We start from the raw sequence: 5,000 nt of genomic DNA, 5'->3' as shown, positions 1-5,000 counted from the left end.
AGTCAAGCACGGACCGTAAACCAAATTCCTAAAGCAATCGAGCTCCATTACTAGTTGACACCACTGTTTTAACATTTTAATCGTGGTGCATTCAAACACCGTCCTCGGTTGTAGTGTGATCGTGTACGATTGTTTGGTCGTACTCGGTATATACTAGACATGCTCGTTTGACCATAAATCTCAAATGATCCGAAAATAACTGACCTGGAGTAAAAATAGACCTAATCGGCTAACTCAATGTTGTACCCAATTCAAACTCTTTGGGAATAAAACGTTTTGTTCCAGGTATTTCCATATCATTTAAATATGAATGCTACATTATCATGCAAATACAATACACAAAGAATCTTAGTCCAGGGAGATTTGAATTGGGTACAACATTGAGTTAGCCGATTAGGTCTATTCTGGGAACTCGAGTGGCGATTGTTTTGCTTCCCTAATTACCTTTTACACAGGCTTTCCTAATTTGAAAACGATGAAGTATGAATTTTTACGGTCTGGGGCCAGTGGAGAAAACATTCAATATTTGTCCTCTGCAAGAGACGAGATTCAGGCTGGTCATAGTGAACATTCATCTTTGAAAACTACAGACGAATTTTTTTCTTACATTGTGTCGCCTCAGACAATGCTTCGCCGAAATTCACTCGGCTCAGTTATTAAACGTATCCCAGTCAATTGTAAGCATAATTTTTATATCTTGGATCAATTTTAAGCACTTGAAACTAGGATAGATAAATATCTGGCCGTCCAGAGAACTCTATTGTGGATGAGACACAATTCAAAATACATGTGATGTATCAACAAAGTGAAAAAAATCGACCTGTATAATTAAATTCGATTTATTATTTTTCAAGGTTAGTTTTCACTTTATTGATACATCGCATTACTTTGAATTGAAAATCAATTGTTATTATCACTACCACAGTAATGCATGACTTTTACCATTATCAAGGTATTTCAGATTCCAATGTTGTTGCTGAATGTTCCTTTGTAATCACCCATCGTGAAATACCCAAGCGATGGCTGGGGAAAATCTCTAGAAAGGATACCTTCATTCACTCGCATTCACTCACAGATTTCCCTGTTGAAGGAGAAAATCCCTGACCTTTAGAAAAAATTAAGGGCACTTGAGTGGCGATTGTTTTGCTTCGAGAATATTTCAAAAAATGATTCCCTTTATTACCTAATTTGAAAACGATAAAGGCTTTGTATGAGTTTAATGTTTTACCAGATGATATCAATGTCAGACAACAAACAATATTTTGTTTGGAAAAATGAACCAGGGTACATGTACACAGTATGTAATTAAACTTATTCAGTTGTGTTGAAATGGATATTAATATCTGGGAGTCTCCTATTGAAAGGAACATGGTGTACATAATCCTCATCTATCACCATTTGATCGCGTCCACTTTTCACGTATTCCTCCACTCCGCAAAGCGCATTTTTTTAAAAAAAGGGGTAACTGATAACCTTGAAAAATATCAACTGTTAAAATAAACTACTATTTAAAATCAAAGCCTTGTGATTACCGTTTTACAAGCAAAGGTTTCGTTTTGGCCTGTCTGGACTGGAATGTCTTTGGTCTCAGCACTCTAGTAGGGGCCATTCTGTCAGGATGCCGGGAGTGTTGGTAGAAGCGAACCGAGGAAACTTCTCAGGCAACATTTTCATTCTATAATGGAAATGTCCAGGGTTGTCAAAAAGTTTTTAAGTAGATGGAGATAAACAGAAAGTAGATGGCACCTGGTGTCCCAGACACCAGCAATGGCGAGGGGTGTGGGGGCCGCCCAGGCCCCCAGCGTAGTACAGGGGCAGCGCCCCGTTGGGAGTCTAGGGGGCGAAGCCCCCGGGAGCAAAATGGATTTGGTGTTTTCACACTTGCTAAAACTGCCTTTCCTGAAGGAAATTAATTCTAACAATCTTTTTTCATAAAAGAAAATCATTTATCAGTCACTTGTTTTACCTCTTTATTCTCTTTATTGAATTTGTCTTTAAAACTGTTTTCACCCTTTGTTTAACATTTCAGTCGTATTAAATTTCCTGGTAGTTTGATAGTTAATTTGATAGCTAGTTTTAGTTTTCTTGGCTCTTGTATGTACACTCACATGTATCATACTATACTCTTAAATGCTAAGAAGGAAAATGACATAATAAAGTTCCTGATGCTGGGGAAGTTATACTAACTATTTCTGCAAAAAGGAATTACAAGAATCACTTTGAAATTCTGTCAAAAGTCATCATCACTTCCACAGTCACTTTCGATTGCTGAATCATAATCAGGCTCTGGCAGGCCTATTGCACTGGCAACAGCTGCTGCTTATTCTTTTGCACCACCCTCTTCATTCTCATTTAGGCTTTCATCTGCTATGGTACCTTCTGCTACTTCACCATCATTTTCTCCATGGTCACTTTGCACTAACTCTTCGTGGCCTTCTATTGGGTGAGACAATTCCACATTGATCTGGGCTGGGCTCTAACAGTTACTTTTTGCAATTTTTTTCTTCGCTTTTGTTTTAGCCAGTTAGCCACTGCTGATTTGACAATTTCATTGCAATTGACACTTTCTGGAGCATTGATAGAGACTTGCATAAGGGCATTCAGCATTCCATTACTGAGACGGTTGTGAAACTTTGTTTTGGTAATGTTGATAACACTACCTCCTCTCTCTGGCCACGCATTGCTACAGGGCAAGGAGAGTCCAACTTCAGCCACAAACAGCAGCTCTTCAAACATGGAAGGGTGCAAAATGCCTTTGTTTTTCAGCATGAAGGACATGAAGAAGGTACTGCTTTGGTTTCCAGCTGGTATTTGCAATTTCCTTCCAGAGAGAAAGAACTTGACTTGTGACCACTGGCAAAGCAATCTCGTCATCTCATCTTCATCTCCTGGAAAGAAATGATTGGCAATAGTTTTCACTTCAACTTCTCCATATTCTTTGAAGCTGTCTTCGTCACTTGAAGGGAGCAAAAGAAGATCAAAGATGGCATAGGCTTCAATGACCTTTAGAGAATTTCCAAGGCGATCTTTGATGTTAGTAGTCAAGGCATCAACATAGTTAGCCAGGAGGGTTTCCAACTGCCTTCCAGTATCTTTTCTCAGCTGCAGGTCATCCGAGATTCTCGTAAACGAGTCGATGTCCGCTTGCAGTTTCTGCAGAGGTTCAGTGGTCTCCTTCTACGTTGCTAGGGTTGAGATGGCACGATTCACGGCTGGTCTTATCATTGAAAAATGTAAGTACTGGAAGGATGGCATTAAGAATGTAAAGGGCCCCAAGAAATTTTACTGACTTGAGCTTGCTTATCAAGCCAATAGCTGTGGCATCATCAATTTCCTGCAGAGACAAAAGGATAGCCTCGTAGCTCTGCAAGGCTGCAGTAACAGAGGCATCACAACTGAGCCATCTTGTCTGGCAAGCCTTCTTTAACCTTTTTGCCAAGACCTTTTTTGTTTTCTCACTGTGACTGAGACTGACGTTTTTCAGTTGAATTTGACACTTAAGGAAACAAGCGGTTTTCGTAGGGGAATTATGGAAGTAGTACCACAGCTGTCTTAGAACATCTTCCCCTTCCTTGATAAACGTCAGCTCCTGACAGCTGTCTGTACAAGACAGTGCTAAGTGGTGGCAGACACAGTGAATATTAAGCAACTTATCATTGCTCTGCCTCAGCTTTGCAGCAACGCCATTGGTCTTTCTAACCATGACACTTGCCCCATCTGTGGACAGGCCCATCAGCTTACTGATATCCAGACCAGAGGCTTACAATTCCCTCTTCACTAGCTCTGTAATGGCCTCAGAGTTACAACTGGTAAAGTCCTCTAAGACATTCTGGGAGGACAAAAACATTGTTGTCATGGAAGAGTTTTCATGATCCCAAAACTGGATCAATGAGATCAGCTGCTATGACACTGATATATCAGTAACTTCATCCATCAGCAATCCAAAGCTCTTTGCATTTATGGCCCTCTTTAAGAGGTTTTGCTTTACAGTGTCACCAAGGGTTAAATAGATTTCTCTGACAGAACCTTGGGAGCGGTGGGAGAAATGCTTAAGTTGGGAAACTCCCAGAACCTTCTCCATAAAACTAATGAGGGGAATCAGTTTTCGATTAGCAATGAATTCTTTCATGAGGAAGAACGCTGTGGCAAAGACATTCTGAAGAACAGTTGTTTGTACTTCATTCTTTTTGACTACCCCGTGATGGAAAGCTGACATCCGTTGGAGGCGATCTGCCTCTACTGCTGAAGAATGGGCAGCTGAGGCCATGTGTATCTTCAGTGAATCTTCCTTCAGTCGTTTGGAGGGAGTTTCAATGAACGTCTGTGACTTGTTTTGGGCATTTTTCATGTTATGCTTCTTACAGAGAACACGAAAAAATCCATAGCTCTCCACATAACACACAGACCAGTAGCGTGGGTTTAACAGCTATTCATGCTTAAACTTGTCGGGCTTCTTTTTCTCCAATTTTTTGGCATCCTCTGCAACCCGCAGTCGTCCCTGTTCTTCCCTGCTCAAACTGGAGCATCTAGAGTGCCTACATACAAAGAAGTTGTGGACTTTTTCTTCTAACCACATTTCCTTGATAGTTGTGGTTACTTGATAGGATGTCCAAATCATCGAGTCTGAAAGGTCAAGCACCAGTAATATATTATTATTTTTATTTTAACTGTATAAACCGGCGCACCACTCAGATAATTTTTTGAAGTTATCGCACGATACTCACTCGACTTGCAGGGCTGCCCCTCACTTTGGGACAGAATTGTTCTGTGATTGAGTTTCCACGCTTAATTGTGACTGACAAGGCTCTGAAGGCAAAAAGAAAATGTTAAAAAAATGTTCATTAAGCAAAACAAAACAAAACAGGAAAAACTAACGAATAAAGACGTTCACCGCTGTTTTGACAACACTCAGTTACCTTCATTTCTTGATCTTTTGTTGAAAAAGTTAACTAAAAAGGATTGGCGCTTTGACATTTTGCGAGACCACGAGCGAGACGTGA

The 5,000-nt window shown here is 40.3% G+C and overlaps 1 long non-coding RNA gene and 1 pseudogene across 1 annotated transcript in view; both read right to left on the bottom strand.

The window, feature by feature from the left end:
* Positions 1-1,528: 1,528 nt before the first annotated feature.
* The window catches only part of LOC137980917 (uncharacterized), an 11,072-nt pseudogene continuing 7,600 nt past the window's right edge, over positions 1,529-5,000 (bottom strand).
* LOC137979718 (uncharacterized) overlaps positions 1,696-5,000 on the bottom strand; it is a 3,762-nt gene continuing 457 nt past the window's right edge. The window contains exons 2-3 of the long non-coding RNA XR_011118403.1: positions 4,725-4,806; positions 1,696-4,623 (exon numbers count right to left, since the gene is read on the bottom strand). This is a non-coding gene — a long non-coding RNA (uncharacterized lncRNA). The remainder of the gene's footprint in view (positions 4,624-4,724; positions 4,807-5,000) is intronic.

Source organism: Montipora foliosa, chromosome 12 (assembly GCF_036669935.1).
Source record: "Montipora foliosa isolate CH-2021 chromosome 12, ASM3666993v2, whole genome shotgun sequence".
NCBI classification, from domain to species: domain Eukaryota; kingdom Metazoa; phylum Cnidaria; class Anthozoa; order Scleractinia; family Acroporidae; genus Montipora; species Montipora foliosa.
Note: the sequence above shows the minus strand (reverse complement) of the source record. Positions and strands in the feature narration are given on the sequence as shown.